This window comes from Arvicola amphibius, chromosome 6, assembly GCF_903992535.2.
Source record: "Arvicola amphibius chromosome 6, mArvAmp1.2, whole genome shotgun sequence".
NCBI lineage: Eukaryota > Metazoa > Chordata > Mammalia > Rodentia > Cricetidae > Arvicola > Arvicola amphibius.
Genome location: NC_052052.2, coordinates 108121652 through 108140899, shown reverse-complemented (window position 1 = coordinate 108140899; position 19248 = coordinate 108121652). Strand labels below are relative to the sequence as shown.

At 44.4% G+C, this 19248-nt stretch overlaps 1 long non-coding RNA gene across 9 annotated transcripts in view; it reads right to left on the bottom strand.

Annotated features, from left to right (window-relative positions):
* The window catches only part of LOC119816428, a 45001-nt gene extending 26049 nt beyond the window's left edge, over positions 1–18952 (bottom strand). For 5 of the 9 annotated variants that reach the window (XR_005285764.1, XR_005285765.1, XR_005285770.1 and 2 more), the window contains exon 1: positions 18043–18952. This is a non-coding gene — a long non-coding RNA (uncharacterized LOC119816428). Of the gene's footprint in view, positions 1–4350; positions 4500–18042 lie in introns of those variants that run through there. The other 4 variants (XR_005285766.1, XR_005285772.1, XR_005285767.1 and 1 more) reach the window with 2 other exon arrangements.
* Positions 18953–19248: the final 296 nt, after the last annotated feature.

The following is a 19248-nucleotide window of genomic DNA, read 5'->3' as shown; positions in this document are numbered from 1 at the left end:
GATACCCCTAACCCTCTACCTCGAACTTACCTTCAACTTCTGCTCTAAATGTAAATATGTTTGAAGATTTGTAATTGTGCTCACCTCTGTCTAACCCTGAAAGAGCTAATGAGGTATCCCATGTCTACTGACAAAGTACTGAACCTGAATTCGAATTAACTGTTAAATAGACACCCCCCCCCAAAAAAACCACCTTGCAGAACAATTAGAAAAACCATGGTTTCTAAACAAAGCATGTGATATAGAGTTGCTGGTACACACAAGTGACTATTACTGTAATCTCAGTTTAGGGACAGCTCAGCTCTGGGACATTGGTGTCAAGTTTATGGTCCCCAAATATTGCAGAACCCTTGGTTTTCTTCGGCCTCTGAACAGAGAGAAGGGCAAAGTGCGGGAGCAGCAGAGCTCAGAGACACAACAGATACAAGCACTGTTTATAAAATTCAACACGTTGTCAGGAAAGCTCTACTCATTAATAATGACCTTGTTGCATTTTGTTTGGGAGTCAGCACACACATGTGACATGCTTTGCTCACGAGTATAGTGACATTTCTTTTGGGTGTAGGTGAAATCATTCCAAGCTTGGAAATATCTGGCTAGGCCCAGTGCCAAGATCCCAGTGCAAAAACATGAGTCCTGCGTCTCTTGGCTACAACCTTTGTTCTCAGGACACAGGAGGAGGGATGATGCTCCTCTGGTGGTAGAGTTGGATAGGAGGATTCTGGGAACTAGATGCAGCCCATAAACACATATTAAACTCCTATCACATAGAATATTCCAGAATGACAATCTTGGGTAAATAAAAATCAACTTTTTGATACTTTTTTACTATTTGAGTAAGTTAATATTTAATACCAACTTGGTTTGAGTTCTGCAAAGACTCAAAGACTTTTCCTGGCCATGGCTGGCATAGCAGTTCTCAAAACCCCATACGGTTTAGATATGAACTAGAGAGCAATTCCCAGACATCTACAACATGCCTGCCACATTGATTCCATACCTTAAGTTTAAGACCTACATGGGAAACTCATGAGAGAGCGAGAGAAATAGGGGGCGGGAGAAACATCTTGCAGATGAGCCAGGCGTGGTGACATAGGCCTGAAATCTCAGTATTTGAGAGGCTGAGGCAGGAGAATCAAGAGCTTAAGATCAACTTGGGCTACTTAGTGAGTTACAGGCCAGCCTGAGCTACATAGTAAGATCTTCTCTTCCTCAGAAATAGACAACAAAGTCTTGCAGTTTGGAAAGTTGCTGCCTGAGCAGTCAATTCAAGCAGGGATTGGGCGGAGAAGAAAATGAATGTTGAGAGAGGGTTCTACTGGTAGGTCTTTCTTTTGCTTTGCGTTGCAGACTCGCTGAGAGCCAACAAGAGAACTGTGCCATGTGATAAATACTGTCTGTCGTTTTACACAGTTAGGGGTTTGGATGACTTTATTCCTGATAATATCAAAGATTCCAAACTCCTTCCCCTGGGCCACTCATTCTTGAAATGCAACTATAACAACGGAATGGCTTTCTCCACCTACATCCAGCCCAGCAGGTTGCATGGGCTGGATACCCATTAGAGTAAGGGAGGAAAGCCCAACAGCAAGGACCATAGTGTGCCACAGTCAAGGTTTCCAGCGTCTTCTGGCATTCTGGCTGCTCCAGCTTCACACATACCAGAACTGAGGGGATGCTCTCCTCAGAGTTCTGTCAGCAGACTCATTTATGTTCATGTCATTGTCAGTTCTTGAGTCAAGTCCCAGCAAACAGCTCTCCAGGTGAGGCTCTTCCCAGACTCGAAGCCACAGTTCCTCAGAGCCCTAATGTTAGAAAGAGTCCCTATTTGCTTCTTTGTTGACTGGCGCCCCAGGCTAGGACACATTTTCCCTAATTCCATTCATCCCCTCTCAGGGCAAGCCCCAAAATGCTTCCTTATGTCTCTCCTTGGAACGTATTCAGGAAGCATTTACACACGTGGCTTTTGATGCCCAAAGCGTCTGGAGCTGATTAGTGTTGTTGTGCCTGCCTGCATTAGAGCGTAAGGAATCTAAAGTTCAGAGAGATTAAATGCATTGCCAAGGACAAACACAATGACAGACCACTGAGTCATCCAGTCTGCCCCATAAAAGTTATTTAAACCACATAGAACCAAGACCCTGACAGAAATTAAACACAAGAGAAACCATGCAATGTGCCAGAAAAGTATAGCTAAGAAACACAGAGACTTACAACTCAGACCAAGCCTTCTTTATGAGGAGAAATATTCTCTCCATTTCAGCAGTTTGTGCCTTTTGGTTGACGTTTCTAGAATAAGTGTAAGAACTGAACCACCAGGGAAAGAGGGACTTGTAGACATGCAGAAGTATCCATCAGTGAGGTCAACTTTGTCTAGCTAGAAAGATGGGAAATTTGGAGGGTTTGATAGCTCATGCATAGAAGAGCTGACACGTGACAACAAAGGGCTCAGTCAGTAAAATGCTTGCTTTATAAGCATAAGGACCTGAGTTAAATCTCCAGAAGTGAAAAGCTGGGTGTGGTGGCACACACGTGTAATTCCAATGTGGGGAAGCAGGGATGGGCAGATGTCTAGGACTCGAAGGCCACCCAGCCTAACACAGTAAGTGAGAAAGTCTGTATCCCTCTCCCAATGAGAGAGAGGAGGAAGGAGAAGAAGGAGGAAGAAGAGGAGGAGGAAGAAGAGGAAGAGGAGGAGCATGCCAGCCTGGGGAATGACAACCGCCAAACTGCTCTCTGACTGCCACATGTGCTTTTACACAAGCATACATATGAACACTCAGGCACATACACATAAATTCACACATGCACACAAATAAATATTGAAAACTTTCCATGTGTTAAGCTCTGAGCTCAGAGAATTTTATGAAATTCTAAAGTCTCCAGCACACTTCCTATTAATAATAATTTATAAATTTCATCATTACCTCGTGCTAGAGGACCTGGCAGACCCATATGGGATCTGATGTATATGATGTGATATCATATATATAAAATGATTCCTAGTCCTGATTATGTCCTGTAATTGTATAAGTAATAAAATTAATCCTGAGAATGACATTCAATTCTGACTCTTTCACAGAGTTATAAGGGCTTTGAACCACTTTGCTTAAATTTTCTGATTTATATCCTGCCTTTACTGATTCATTTCCATCAGTATAGAACATAGGAACTCCAGAGATTGGTGTTTTCCTAACAATGCATGGAAGGACCCGAGTGGTTCTTTTTATGAATGTAATTCTCCTAAGATCTTTACAAAAGCTCAAATACATGCCTGTTATTGGAGGGCCTTTGTACTTTTGGTGACCCATTCACCAGTGCTGGTTACATTGTTTGCCGTAGCAAATCCAACCTCCATCACCCCTCAGACTCCATCACTAGACTCATTCTGCAGGTGTCTCTGCTTTTAAGAACAGCACCCTGACTCTATGCCCCTTAGCAGTTCCCACACCACACACTGGAAGATTGGTCACTGTCCTTCAGACCTGAGGTCAATCCACAGAGGCTGGGGACAGCATTTAGTTGCTTCCCACTAAGGGGACATCACAGGGCCTCCTTGGACCTGACACATTTACAAGGCATTTAGTAGTCTGATGAAAAGACATTCCCAGACTTCCCACACCTGCTACACAACCAGACAACAAGGAAGAATGAGACTGTGGGAAACTGGGCTACCTTCCCATTCACTAGACCTCATTCCAAGAGCCAGAAAGCACAAGATCTCTGAACCAGTCAGTCTCAGCACAAAGACTCAAAGAGGATGCAAGGAAAGAGAGGCGTGTGGAGAGGTTACTCCAGGAAACATCTAGCTAGATGAGAGTCTAAGCCCAGCTATTTCTGACCCTTGTCCCAACAGCAGTCATTGCAACACCATGCAGAACACGTGGGACAAGCCCTGAATGTCTATTAACCCCATTCTATCCTCACAGCCACTTGTGTGGCCTCGTATCACAGATGAGAAACTAATGTGATGGTCAGGATCGCAAATGTCTCCAAAGGCCAGGTATTGAATATTTGGCCACCAGTCTCCACAAACCCTTTGGAGGCAGGACCTCGCGAGAGGAAGTTAAGTCATTGGAGGAATGCCTTTGAACAAAGCATTGGAACCCAACCCCTCCTCTCCCTCCCTCCACCCCCACTACTCTGCTATGATAAGCATCTTTGCCCCCACAAAGTACTCCCCACTATGATCCCCAGAGCTCACCAGCCAGCCAACCTAGGCAAAATGGCAAGCTTCTGCTTTGGTGAAAGACTGCCTCAAGGCAGTATGGAGAAGAGCAATAGAGAAATATTCACCCAACCCCAGCTCCCACATGAGCATGCACAGAGGAGCACAAACCACACACTCACTTGCACGTACTATGATGTCCTCCCCTACCCCAGAGGCCCAAAGCAATCATGGATGAGAGCCATGATCCAAAACGAATATTCCCTCCTGTACTACAGTTGATTAACTTATTCTTTTTGTCACAGTAAATGGGAGCTGATAACACATGAGTCACAGAGAGGGTGACCTTTCCAGGATGACATCAGCTAGTTGGCCCTTCTTCTCGCCGTGCCTCCGCTCCGGCACGCTCCTGGAAATATTTCTGTCTTCCCAGTACCTCATTAATGATTGAGCACATTCCACAAGATCCAAAGTGCATAGGAGCATGCACCCAGTCACTGGATCACCAGGCACCTGCTATTTTATAGGCAGTCATAAAGGAGCGGCAGCCACAGGGGACACAGGGTTCTGGACTCCGGAAGGCAAGTCCACAGACACACATCCAACCCCCATGAACACTCCCTCCTCGACTCCAAGCTTCCTTTGCACATGGCAGGCCCTGTGCAACTTTCAAATACCACTCAGGTGTGCAGGACCAGTGATGCCCTCCTCCATGCCCACTTCTCCAGAAACCTCCTTCTTTGGCCCACATTTACGTCACTCCATTTAAAGAGCCTCCTCTGGCCGCTCCTACATGGACATAACTGGGCCATGGTGAGAATGTATCTTGACTTAAATCGAGTTTACTAATGATGCAGCTATAGGTGATGTGTTTCAGGGCTCTGTGCCTCAGTTTCCCCACTTTTGAAGTCCTTTAGACATATGAAATGAGTGTGATGAAAGAAGACAGCAGCCCAACGTGGCTGTTCCTGCTCTGGTCTAGGTGGCCCCTGACCTTGTTTAGCACAGCAATGGTCAAGACATCAAGGGGGTGGGACTGGGTCATCTGTGTCCCCAACACCCAGCACAGAGTGGGTGTTCTGTGAGTGGTGTCTCCTTAGCAGAAAGATCACTCTTGATTACCCATACCGAGGGAGGAAAACCTAAACTATCCCGAACGACACACATTTCTTCTCAAATGCACTTCCCAAAAGTCGGCCTCGCTTGGAAAGCTAGACAGAGCATAGACTGCATTCCACAGCTAAAGAGAAACAATTTCTCAGTTTCTCATGGTATGGGTTTATCCTTAGAAGAACGCTTTTACTCGGTTCTCATGTAAACATGTGGGGCAGATGATTCATGCATTGATTCTGTGCATAATTCCTTAAAGAAGAAACCACCTTGGCTTTTTTTTTGTTAATCTAACCGTGTGGCGGATTTAACAGAAACCATCACTCCGCCCTGGTGCATGGCCTGTAGTGAACCCAGAGCAGGAGGGAGGTGGAGTCTCCATCCACAGAAGGCCCCCGCAGGAACTACGCTGGAGTTCCAGGCAGCTACCTGGCCAGCCACCATTCCTCCACCTGCAATAGATCTTCGTAGCCGTAGCCGTAGCTGAGCCAGGAGTATCTTCTGAGGGAGGAGGGTTTACCTGCCTGCTTGGTGCTGGCCTGGCTAGAAGGGCAACTCTCCCTGTCTGCCGCTTGCCTCCAGATCAAGGCCTGCTGTGCCCAGGGGTTCCTCTGCTTTGTCACTCAGAAAGCCCAGGGATTGCGACCAATGTGGTCATCAGTTCTGTCTCATCTGCCTCAGAAGTGAGCACAGGAGCAGCTCCCAGCGGAACCCAGCCACTCCCTGTCCCGGCTGCACCGCCTGCTGTGGCCTTCCTCTGTCTCGGAGCCCAGCCCTAGGACCTTCAACCTCTCTTTCCTGTCTGTCTCTCATCTGCCCACTTCTCTCAGCCTCTCCTACAGTTTCTCTTTATTTTTCTCCATGTGTCTTTCTTTGTTTATCTTTGTTTCATCCCTGTCACTTCTACCCCTCCCTCTCTTTCTCCTCTAAAGAGGCCACAGTAGCCTCGACACACACACACACACACACACACACACACACACACACACACACACACACCCGCCTCATTCTGCTCTTGGCCTCCTGCCATACATTTGTTTCCACTTCCCCTCAATGAGGACAAGGAGGAACAATCAGAGGGATTAGGCGAAAGGGGGAACTCAGTACTTGAACATGCACACTTGAAACGTGCACGTTTCTGGTGGGGGTTTCTTGGACCTTTGCCAAGAGCTGCTCTTCCCTTTTTTCAGAACTGAGGCCCCGAGCCTGCCTGTCAGGACTTTGAACTCAGGAGAACAGAAAACCAACTGGTGTTCTCTGCATCCCTCAAAGAAGGCCCCTGTAAAAGTGCACACCCTCAAACACATATCTGAGTGTGTGTACACAAACATTTATGAGTCAATGTACACATAATATTTAGACATACACTAATAGGAACACGTTACACAACCAGACACACAGCAGTATAAACACACACACACACACACATTCATGGGCATGTACTGATCCATACAGAGCATTCATACACAGTCACACATGTCCATGAATGCCCTGATAGACTTACACACTTAGACATGCCTTTATGTGCGCACACAATTATACATGCCCACATTCATACATGTACACACTCACGAACATGTGTTGATACATATGCAAGACACATACATCGCATACACATTCAAGCATACACTGATAGACTTACACATTTATACATGTTTCCAAGTGTTCACATAATTACATATGCCCACACTCACAGGCATGTGCTGACATACACCACACACTCACATACATTCACACCCAAGCATAAAGGCGGATGCTGACAGGTTCACATACTCAGACACACTTTCAAGTACTGCTTAGTTCATAGGAAAATACAACACCCTCAGACGCAAGAGTATGTGCACACTCACACATGCACACAGCTCATAGATATTTTCTAATACATACAACATATTAATACATATTCACATAATCGCAAATATAATAGGCATGTCCTCCAGGTTCGTACACTTGCACTTTTTTACCAAGTGTGCACACATTCACGTAAAAAACAGACAGGAGGACCAATAGAACTGAATCAAAGGCCAGGATATCAGTTCACACACCTACAAACACCTGATTTTTGACAAAGAAACAAACTAAGTCAAATGGAAAAAAGAAATCATATTTAACAAATGGTGCTAGCATAACTGGATATCAACATGTAGAAGAATGAAAATAGATCCATATCTATCACCATGCATAAAAGTCAAGTCCAAATGGGTCAAAGACCTCAACATAAAACCAACCACACTAAACCTCAGAGAAGAGAAAGTGGGAAGTACACTTGAATCCATTGGCACAGGAGACTACTTCCTAAACATAACTCCAGTAGCACAGACACTGAAAAAAAATTAGTAAATGGAACCTCTTGCAACTGAGAAGCTTCTGTAAAGCAAAGGACATGGTCAACAACACAAAACGGAAGCCTACAGAATGGGAAAAGATCTTCACCAACCCCACATCAGACAGAGGGCTGATCTCCAAAATACACAAAGAAATAAAGGAATTGGTCATCAAAAGAACAAATAATCCAATAAAAATATGGGGTACAGACCTAAACAGAGAACTCTCAACAGATGAATCTAAATTGGCTAAAAGACACTTAAGGAAATGCTCATCATCCTCAGTCATCAGAAACACACAAATCAAAACATCTCTGAGATTCAATCTTATACCTGTAAAAATGGCCAAGATCAAAAACACTGATGACAACTTATGCTGGAGAGGTTGTGGGGTAAAGGGAACAGTCCTGCATTTCTGGTGGGGGTACAAACTGGTACAGCATCTTTGAATATCAGTGTGGCAATTTCTCAGAAAATTAGGAAACAATCTACCTTAAGACCCAGTAATACCACTTTTGGGTATATACCCAAAGGATGCTCAATCATACTACAAGGACATGTGCTCAACTGTGTTAATACAGTATTATTTGTCATAGCCAGAACCTGGAAACAATGTCCCTCGATTGAAGAATGGATAAAGAAAATGTGGTATATTTACACAATGGAGTACTACTCAGCGGGGAAAAAAAAACAATGACATCTTGAAATTTCCAGGCAAATGGATGGATCTAGAAAACATTATATTGAGTGAGGTAACCCAGATCCGGAAAGACAAATATAATATGTACTCACTCATAAGTGGCTTTTAGACATAAAGCAAAGAAAAATCAGCCTACAATTCACAATCTCAGAGAACCTAGACAACAAAGAGGACCCTAAGAGAGACATACATGGGTCTAATCTCATGGGAAGTGGGAAGTAGTAAAAGACAAGATTTCCTGAGTAAATTGGGAGCATGGGGATCATGGAAGAGGGTAGAAAGGAAGGGAGGAAGGGAGGGGAGCAGAGAAAAATATGTAATTCAATTAAAACAATAAAAAATAGATATAAAGGACCCAACGTTCACACTGCCTCCTGATATACTGACCCAGTACCACAAAGATACAGCCTACTTTTCTCCATATACCTTCAACTCACTCTTCAACTGTGAGAAAACTAGTTCTCACCATCATTTGCTAGAAGCCAGTTAAACAGCAAATGTTTATATACTCGCTAATCCACAGTACTAAGACAGGAAAACTCACTGATTAGGCTCCATGCCTTTATAGAGCTTTTAAAATTAACGGACAAGTTCTAATCACATAGTTCAAGAAGTTTTGATTTTTAAAAAGTATTTATCTAATGAACCTTTCATTTATTCCAAAACAGAAAGTTTTGGAATCTATCACTCCAGTTCTCCTTTGTACACCTCAAATCCTCACCCAAAGGCAACCATAGATACATTCCTTGACTGTGGATTATTCCTGCCTAAACTGGGGCCTCATTTAAATGAAGTCACATGAATGCACACACATGCACGCGTGAGCGTGCACACAACACACACACACACACAGTATGTCTGGCTTCTTTTGCTCTGAGTGATGCCTATGAAAACCTTCCACACTATTGCAGACATCAGTAATTTTTTGGCCTTGCCTGGAATCAAATGTTTTCACTTTCTTGCTTTAATTTTATGATGACAAATAATTTTCAAGTTTATTTCCTTTTTTGTTTGCTACTTAAATTCAAAACTAAGGCACAAACAGGTACAATCAAGATATCTTACTTCACAGTTGGACCCTCCTGTCATATCCTCCTCCAAGTCTGACCACTGACTGTGCTTGCACGGGGTGTGGGGAAGATTTTCTTACAGTAGCAGCATCATGAAGCTGGGAGATGGGGCAGGTGTTGAGACAAAGGTAAGTCCTCATACCAGACTCTGGAGCCCCAGCACCTAGACTGAAGGTGAATGGTAAGAATTCCAAGGAAGGGAAAAAAAATCACCTACTTCTACTATCACAGGTAAGAAATACCACCCTGGTTCTCTGGCTGCCAGGCACTCTAGTGCCAAGCACACCTGATTCCCGAACGGCCCAGCAAACCCTTTTTATTGTGGTCCTTTTCCATTTATAAGTACAGCAAAATCTACCCTCTTTCTGGTTTTCATTTTTATTAATTTTGTTTGTTTATTTACTTATTTATGTGGATGAGCCCATGATGTTTGTGGCACATATGTGGAGGTCAGAGGAATCAGTTCTTGTCCTCCACCATATCGGTCCGAGGAATTGAACTCAGGTCATGAAGCTTGGCAGCAAGCGCCTTTCCTTGATGAGCCATCTTATAGAGTTATTCTCTTTAGAATGGATATCTGTGTTGTTTCATGAATAGCCCTGCTATAAACATTATTGTTTGTATATCCTTATAGACATATTATCATGTCCTCATCAATAGATATTTAATAGTGGGATCATTGCCGGGCAGTGGTAACACACACCACTCCAGCACTCAGGAGGCATAAGCAGGTGAATCTGTGAGTTCGAGGCCAGCCTGGTCTACAAGAACTAGTTCTGGGACAGGCCCCAAAGCTACAGAGAAACCCTGTCTTGAAAAAAAAAGAGTGGGATCAAGATTTGAGATTTTATGTTATGATTTGATCCTAGCTGTTCACAAAAGCCTATGACTTGAAGGCTTAGTTCACATCCTATGTCACTATTGGAAGGTTGTAGACCCAGTGGGAGGCAGAGCCTCACTGAAAAGGAAGATAACTGCCCATGAAGCCTTGAAGGATGTGCTGGGAGTCCTGCTCTTTTCACTGTGTATCTTTGTTTGCTGACTCCAGGAGGCTGTCAGCTTTTCACCACCCAGGTCTCTCCACCAAGAGGCTCCCAGAAACGAAGCATTCAGGCTAAGCAAACTCTGAAACAATGTCCCCCAAAATAAATATTTCTCCCCTTTAATGTGCTTACTTTGTCATTTAGTTATAACTGGGTCACAGGGAAGGTGTCAGCTAACTTTGTAACCAATCACTAACTTTCCATAGTGACTACACTGTATTCCCTCCAGTCAACCATGGAGAAGACTGAAGGTGTCAGCTAACTTTGTAACCAATCACTAACTTTCCATAGTGACTACACTGTATTCCCTCCAGTCAACCATGGAGAAGACTCAAGATGCCTCAAGTCCTTGTCCCACACAATGTTCTTGTTCCACGTTTAGCCAACCTAGTAGATAAAGTGGTACATCACTGTGGGCTGAAGGTATGTTCCTAATGGGCAATAGTTCAGGCATTTTTTTAATATATTTATTGATCAATTAATTATATTCTTTTGGAGCTGTCTAAGTGTTTTTCCCATTTTAAAATTAGGAAGTTTCTCTTCTTTCACTATAAGTAGTTATTTATATATTCTTGTTACAAAACCTTTGTGAGACATACATTGTGAAAATATATTTCCCAGAATATTCTGGGTATTTCTTTGATCAGTTTTTAGTTTGTGTAATATCCAAGTTATTGTTCTTTATATATCATTTTTGTGTCCTAACAAATAGGACTTTCTCTCCTACATAATGAATACATTTCCCACATTTTCTTCTAAAAGTTTTCTAACTTTTTCTTTCATATTTGTGTTTATGCTAATAAACCTTGAATTAATTTTTTGTGTGGAGAAACAATAGTCCAAGGTTGGGTTTTTTTTTCTAATTGATATATGCAGTTGTCTCTCGGCACCATTTGTTAGAAGCACTATTCTTAGAGAGACACTGTGGCTCGTTTCTCTAATCCCAGCACTCAGGAGATGACAAGAGAGGATTATGAAGAGTTTCAGGCCAGCCTGGTCTAAGTAGTGAGCTGCAGGCTAGCTTGGACTATGGAGTTAGATTCTGTTTCAAACAGATGAACAAAAGACTACCTTTTTGTCCTTCAAAAGACTATCTCTTTGTCCACCAAATTGACTTGATGATCTTGTCAATAATTAATTTCCCGTATAAATGTGGGTCCTCTATTTTGTTCCATTGGTCTCTCTGTAGCTTGTCATTAGGGAATCTTGAGGCATGTAATACCAACCCTCTGACCTTCAGTCTTCTCTATAAATTGCTTCAGTTCTTCTACTATATTTAATATTTCTCAGCAATGTTTTAGGGTTTTGTTTCCAGAATTTGAAAAATATTTGTTCCATCTTCTATCAAATGCATTTCAACATATTTTATATATTGGAATGTTGCAGTTGCAATTGGATTTTAGTTTTTTTTCTCTGCTTCTCTTGTGTTTGTAATTTTGGTTTTCACAAGCATATATTGCATGTTGAGCATATCTCCATGCCCACTACCTTCCCTTTTCTTGACCTCTCCTTCCCGTTAGTTCCCTTTGTCTCTCTGAACAGTTTTACATGTACTTCCTGTCATGCACACACACCACACACACACAAAACACACACACGATTTTTTTGTGTCTAAATACAAGCTGGAAACCACAAATGAGAGAAATGTGTATTTATCTCCATGGTGATCGATGAATTTGCTTCACATGACTACCTCTAGCTGCACTCATCCTGCAAATGATATAACTTTGCTGTTTATGGCTGGAAAAAAGTTCTATCACATACATACACAGCATTTTCTTTACCCATGGAATTGGCTTTTAAGATGCTTATTTCTAACTGATGTTACTATATAAAAATGCAGTGGATTTTTGCACCTAGACCTTTAATGAGAAGTGTTTTAGTGGAGCAGAAAGAATGAGCTGTGAGAGTAGGTTCGGTGAGCTCCCCTGTTTCTGAGGATCAAAGGGAGTGGGTGACCAGAAACAGAGCTGACACGGAGGGCCCTCGCTCCCTGCACAGCCCTTAGCTGGACGTTTTCCATGCTTCATTTCCGCAGCATGTTGAGAAGTCATCCATAGCCCGTACTTTGCAGGAAAGGAAATTATGCCACTCTATATGTAGCAAGCAGCAATCAGATTCCACTCAGAATCCCTGAACTCTAAACACACAGGTGCTTCCCAGTTCACCGTGCCATTGCAAAGCTCTGGAGAGTCACGTGATGAGAACTTCCAGAGCAACTATAGAGAGAAAGGACAGCCTGGGTTAAAAGTGTTACCTCTTGCCTAGCCTTGCAGTCAGGAGATATGAGGTGTCTGGTAGGTAGCCCAGGGACAGAAGCTTTCTTACCTAGTCCTTCTGAGGCTTAAATTTGGTTGTCCCTGTGCATTGCAGGCTATGGAAGGGCACTTAGAGTCTCAACATCCTGGAGAAGAAGTAAAACAGGTCCCATGGGGTCAGCATGAGTCCAGTCCCGTGTTTCCCCAGAGCCTCCCTGGCCGGGGAAGTTCATCAGCAGGTTGGTAGAGCTCTGAGAACCAGTCCACACCACAGGTTAAGAGTGTCCCTCTTGAGGCCAAAGAGAATGGTAAGGATTTAAACCCAATACAAGAAGGTACCCCTTGAGCTAGCTGACCCAAACTTGCTCAAACATGCTCAACGCTTAGAGCAGTTTTTCCAAATCAGATCCTAAGCTGCTCAGTTTTATCCAGTGCCTCTAAGCTGAGCCTCAGAAGTCTATAGTCTAAACACGTGTTTCTAAATGATCTCCTAATTAGGACATTTGAGGAAATACAGAGCTGATGGAGATATTGCTACTTTAACAGATCAGAAACAAGCTTATGGACTGGGTAGGAACAAGACAGAGATTAGAAACAAGCTCTCAGGTGGAGTAGGAACAAGGTAGATTGTCTCTGAGGTGTGCATTAAACTCAGGCAAGTAAGTTCCTGAAGTCTACAGGTAGAAAGAACTTCGTCTTAGAGAGTGGCAGCAAGGCACTATGGGAGGCTGGCTCCTTGAGGTACTGGATGAGGCTTGGGCATGAATTTTATTTAACATCTTTGAAAGAAAAGCATCCCCACTCTGATTCTCCAGAACTGCTGATGTCAAATCATGGGCCTTGGAAGCCCGAACAAACTTACTTGGCCCTCTGTCTCCAATAGACTAACTGAACAGACAGACAAGGAGAAGGCCCAATGCCGTACACCCTCAAGTCCATCTCTGGAATCCTGATATAAGGTTTAGGTTAAATAAAGAGGAAGAAGGATGCAGAAGCAGCTCTGGTCCGGTTGTGGTCTCACCTGTCACAGACCCATCAGTATCCAGCTCCAGTTTCTTCCTCAAGATGGTCTGACAAATTTGAGAATGGAGTCAAACCTGTTTCTGAAAGAGAAGCTCCCTCTGGTTGGCATTAGGCTTTAGCCTTTTCTTCTCTTAGCGTGAGACCCCTGGGGAAATTCCAGTTCCTTGGGCACTGCTGTTTCAAAAGTTTGACAGTTAAAAAGAAGAGTAATTGTCTTTTTAGAATATCTTTACCTTTGCCAGGAAAGTTACAGTAGCAGCAAGAACTACCCAAGGAGTCACCCAGCAGTCAGGAAGGACAAACACTGCCTTTGCTTTTTAAAGGATGGATCAGCACTACCTCGACCCTTCTTTTCATTACACTGTATTTTATTTAGCCTTTTGACACTGATGTTCTCACGTGTGGGGAAGGATAAGAAAAGGAATTCCAGGAGAGTATGGGAGAAAAGGGGGAGCTATTGAAATACAGCCAAGTGTTAGTACAGAACACACAAAGCAGAAAGGGCTTTGCAGGACCAAATGGACCTCTGGTGATGGGCACACACAGAAGGCTCAACGTGGTGGTCCACAGCAGGGGCCCTGTAGTGGGGAGCAGCCAGGACCAGAGGGTGGCAGGTCGGAATCCCAGCTGACATTTGGAACAATCACTTCTGAATAGCAGCCTTTGCTCACAACGATCTCTGGCCCTCCCCTCAACTCCTTGACTCTTAAAGGCCTGGGTCAAGAGCCTCTAGGCTTTTTTTGTGACCTTTTTCTGCAATGTTGGTTGCCCTGGAAACCACTGCAGCTGGCTCTTGGCCTCCCAAAGCAGGCACTGTAATGAGAATCTCAGGCAGGTTTGTTCTGCTCCACCAGTTCTGAGGACAATGGTTGGAACGCTGACCAAACAGCTCTAGTTTCAGGACCTGTCCCCAGGACACTCCCCACAACTCACCAAAGAAGGGGAGGGAACAGGATCTGGGAGGAGAGGTGAGCAAGGGGACTAAGAAGCTGAAGGCAGCCATGACTCAATATGGAAACTCCCCAACACAACCTTTCTGGAAAGAGGTCATTGATAGTTACAGGGTGCTGTGTCTGTGTGTGATTATGTAACAAAGACTGAAGTGTTTAGCTCTCTCTCTCTCTCTCTCTCTGTTTATGTATACACACATGTAAATGGAGGCCAGTGTTGGTGTCTTCCTCAATTGCTCTCCACCTTATCTTTTGAGACAGGGTTTCTCCCTGACCATGGGATTCACTGATACAGCTAGGCTTCCTGGCCAACAAGATCTAGGGGTCCTCTTCTCCCTGCCTCCCAAGTGCTGGGATTACAGATGTATGTGTAACTTTTTCTAACTTTTTCTGCCGATACTGGTGACTTGAACCGCCAGGGCTTGCAGGGCCAGTGCTTTAGTAAGGCATCTATCTCCCCAGGCCCAGTGCTCACACATTCAGTCACTGCATTCTTTCACTGTTTTTAAACAGTGACTTGGATGATGAACACACACTGCTCTGATCTGTGGATGGCTCAAAGCTTAGAAGGAGGGTGAATCTATGTCGGATACCACAACTGATATTTAAAAACAACAACAACAACAACAAAAACCCCTTCTCATCTAGGTAGGAAAATGTACTAAGATCATTAGTTTAAGAAAAACATAAGGAAACCTGTATGAATGAAAAATGTCCTAAATGAATATAAGTTAGTAGGGACCTCACAGTTTGGAAAGCAGACACAGCTGGAATATACTTGTGTTCTCGGTCAGTAATTATTTGCACTGTTCATGTTTTGCCTAGGGTCAGAACCTCCCCCAAAGTGTACACATCCTAAAAGTCAAGCTGGCCCATTCAATTTAAACTAGGGTCTAGTACTGTATTTAAAATTAATAGAGATGTATCGCAGAATTTCATCAATGCCATTAAAATGAATTCTAAATCCAAACTACCTAGGTTTGGAGACTAGCTCTAGTAATTGCATGTGTGTCTTTGAAAAGTTGCTTAACCTCTCTGTGGTTGCCTCATCTATTCAATGGAGACAATAGGCTACCTCCCTCTTAGAGTTTTGGTTAGAATTGAGCGGGTTAAGTTACACAAGGAAAAGCCTTAGAAGAGGAAGTAAATGCTTGGTGATGTCTCTTTAGTTTAGTAATCTGGAGAATCATTTTAACTGGAGGACTCTAAACTCTGATCAGCCTCAACACACTCGGGTCTCAATTCTGAGCTGACCTCTGGTCCAGGTTAGCCAGGAACTCACTAGATCGCCCAGGCTGGTCTTGATCTCTCCTTCCTCCTACTTGAGTGCTCGGATAGTAACCATCCTGATCCTCTAAAGAAACACTGCAAGCCTTCCCTTTGGCTATGAGACTCTTAAAATAATGGATCAGGAGGAATTGGAATTTCCCCAGGATCTCATGCTTGAAGAAGGAAAAGGCTGAACTCTAGCCCCAACCTGATGGGGAGTTTATCTCCTGAAAGATTGCACTTGGTTTTTACAACTTGCATTCTGCAGAAGAGATTGAATCTCAAACAAGGATGGTTCAATGGCCAGGACCAATGGCCTATGACTGTGCATATCTCTTATCTGTTTAAACCCAGACTTCATGTAAGTATCCCAAAGATGGACTTGAGGGTCATTGGACCTCTTTGTTCCTCTTTCCAATGTGCTACATTCGGGAAAAAAAATCTCTTTTCGCCACATTTCACCATGACTTACCTCTTTAATTGGCCTGTTAAGGACAGGTGGATGAGTCTAGCTTGTTGGCGCTGCCAGAACCCAGGATAACAGGTGCCTGCTGCCAAGCACTCACCCTATTTACTCCCTGCTGTCAGGCTGTGGTGCTCCACTCCTGAGATAGGAATGAGAAGAGCCAATCACCCCCTCCCCGGGATGTCCTGAACTACAGGTGCTTTTATGTTGTCCCTGTGGCCTAGAGGGGACTAATGAGAGGCCTGTCCCTGCACTGGCTGGTCTCCAAAGACTGTCTTCTAAGAACCTGTACCAGTTCTACACCTAGAGCTTACTGGAGTCACAAGAATTTAGCATCTCTACTTTCTCCCTTAACTCTGGACTTCCTTTTCCTAACCAGTGGGTTTGGGAACGTACAGAAAAGCCACTTTATCCCCTGTGAGGATAAAGCATTCTATAAATGCCTTTGGTTCAAACCCTCAGTTTGTTTGTAGCCCAGCACATCATGATGCCCAGATCTCAATCAAAGTCAGTCTCCTCTTGAGCACAGTGGTTTTAATGCCAGGAAAGCCCAGAACCTGCACTTTCCACCCGCTCTCAACTGAGAACAGTCTTGTATCACTCTTTGTAAGAGCAAAGTCACTGTCCAGGAAATAAGCTCCCGAGAGAAGATGCTGAAGCCTTTAGAGGCTTTGAAAAGGGAGCTGGGGAGATATTGTTCATTAGTAAAGCACTGACAAGCCTGGGAACTTCAGCTCAATGGCCAGAACCCAGAGCAGAAAAAGGAAAGCACAGTGGTGTGCGTCTGTAATCTCAGGGGTGGAGAGATGGGAAGTGGAGACAAGCAAATCCCTGGAAGCTCACTGGCCAGTTAGTCTAGCCTATGTGATGAAGTTCCAGACCAAAACCCCTCATCTCAAGCGAAAGGTGGAAGAGCTTGAGGAATGACTCCTGAGGTTGTCCTCTAACCTCCACAAACACTAACATGCACGAAGAACCACACTGGCCTACACATGCGCTCCTGCAACACCACACACACACACACACACACACACATGCACAGACACACGCATGCATGCACGCACACACACACATGCACACACACACACACATATATGGACAGACACACTCACATAAAACTTTGTAATATTTTCTACATTTCAGAATCACATCCTTTCTCACTTGTTTTTCTCACAAACCCAAAACAAATTTGGAGCAACCAACACAAAACAAAAAAGTCAAAACCCACTATGGAAGACTGCCAGGCCTGGTCCTAAAACCTGAATAGGCTTTCTTCCCATTTGCCCTGACATTTACTCTTCATCTTGCAAACTCCAAAGTATAGGACACTAGGTTCTGTCCTAGTGGCTTGTGAACAATGCCTCATTTAAGCTTCACAACAACTCCATAAACACTTGATGCTAGGATCTTTCTCTATAGTTTCAGAAGGGGAAACTGAGGCACAAGTGCATAGCCCTAAGTAGTCACATCCGGAAGGAGATAACAATAGCTACAGTGTACGGTCTGAACCCACAGCGCTGCCTTTTACTCTACTGTGCTCATTGGTTTTTTACAGACAGAATAGAATCTCCTAGAAGGCAGAGTTAACTTTTCCATGGAACATTTTAGGATCGATACTGAAAGTAGCTGTTCGCCATAGTAATGCTCAAAATCCCATTTACCTCAAGTCACTAACTGGGAAGGAGGCAGCCTCTCTCTCCTTGACTACCTGCTCCCTTCGGTCTTCCCAAAAGCTTTGGATTCAACAGCAGTCATCCCTGCCAGGAGTCAACACCGTCTCAGGATGCCTGCTTTCACGAGGGGGACAGGGGAAGGTGGCTTCCCTGCAACAGCGTGCCTGACCTCCCCCAGACCTGTAAGCACCACACCCTTCTCAGTCTCCAAGCCACCATCTTCTCCCGCATTGTTCTCGGAGGAAACTTGGCAGCAGGCACAGAACATGTTTCTTCCAGCCCCCAGCTCTGCACACGAAAGGCGGGCTGCTGTCTGTAGGGCCCCCAGTCACTCCTGAGATCCGTGCCGGAGCTTGCTTAGGGAGTGGTCCTGCCTCCTTTGTCGGTGTCCTGACCTGGAGAGGCTGAGCTGGAGGGGAACAATAGCTGGCTGGCATGGGGCTGGCATGGGGCTGGCAGGCTCCAAGTTGCTATCTCAGCAGTTTCGTCTGACCCTTGCCTCCACCCATGCTGGAGACAGTCAGAAGGGTGGCCAGGGGTACCTCAAAGAGGCTCCAGAGTCTGTTCTTGGGATTGTCTCGTGCTTTATGCCAGCAGAAGCCTCGCACACACCATGCAGGATGGCAAGGGGGCTCCATTCTCCAGCCTCGGCTACTGTCTATTCTCTCCTCACTCCCATTGGGTGATCAGGCTTTAGCATCCACATTGGAATTTTGTTTTGAGGGGGTCCCTGTATTAACTATAATAAGATCCTCACTGCAGGTTATGACAGCAGAAACCTACATCTAGAAATGCCTTGGGTGCCCCTCCGAGACTGGCAGGTGAGGCTGAGATCTGTCTGCCCCGGGGAAATGAGGAGGCAGTGAGCTAGGCTAACAGGCTGCTTCTCTCTGGTTGAACTGTCTCCATCCAAATCATTTCCTAGAAACTGGAGAACATTTTAAAGGTGAAGGAAACACCCCCACATTGTTTGAGGATTGCTCCATCCCAGGTATATGGTGATCTGGAAGTGAAATGTCCCCACAGCTTCATGTGCCTGAACCCTTGGTCCCCGCTGAAAGCACTGTTTTCACAGGTTGTGCAACCTTTAAAACTCTGGCCTAGCTAGTAGTCAGCCTGGATGATTTCCACTTGGACTTCTGGCTTACACCTTCTACTTTCTCATCCCCTCCGATCCCAGACTCAGCTTACCCA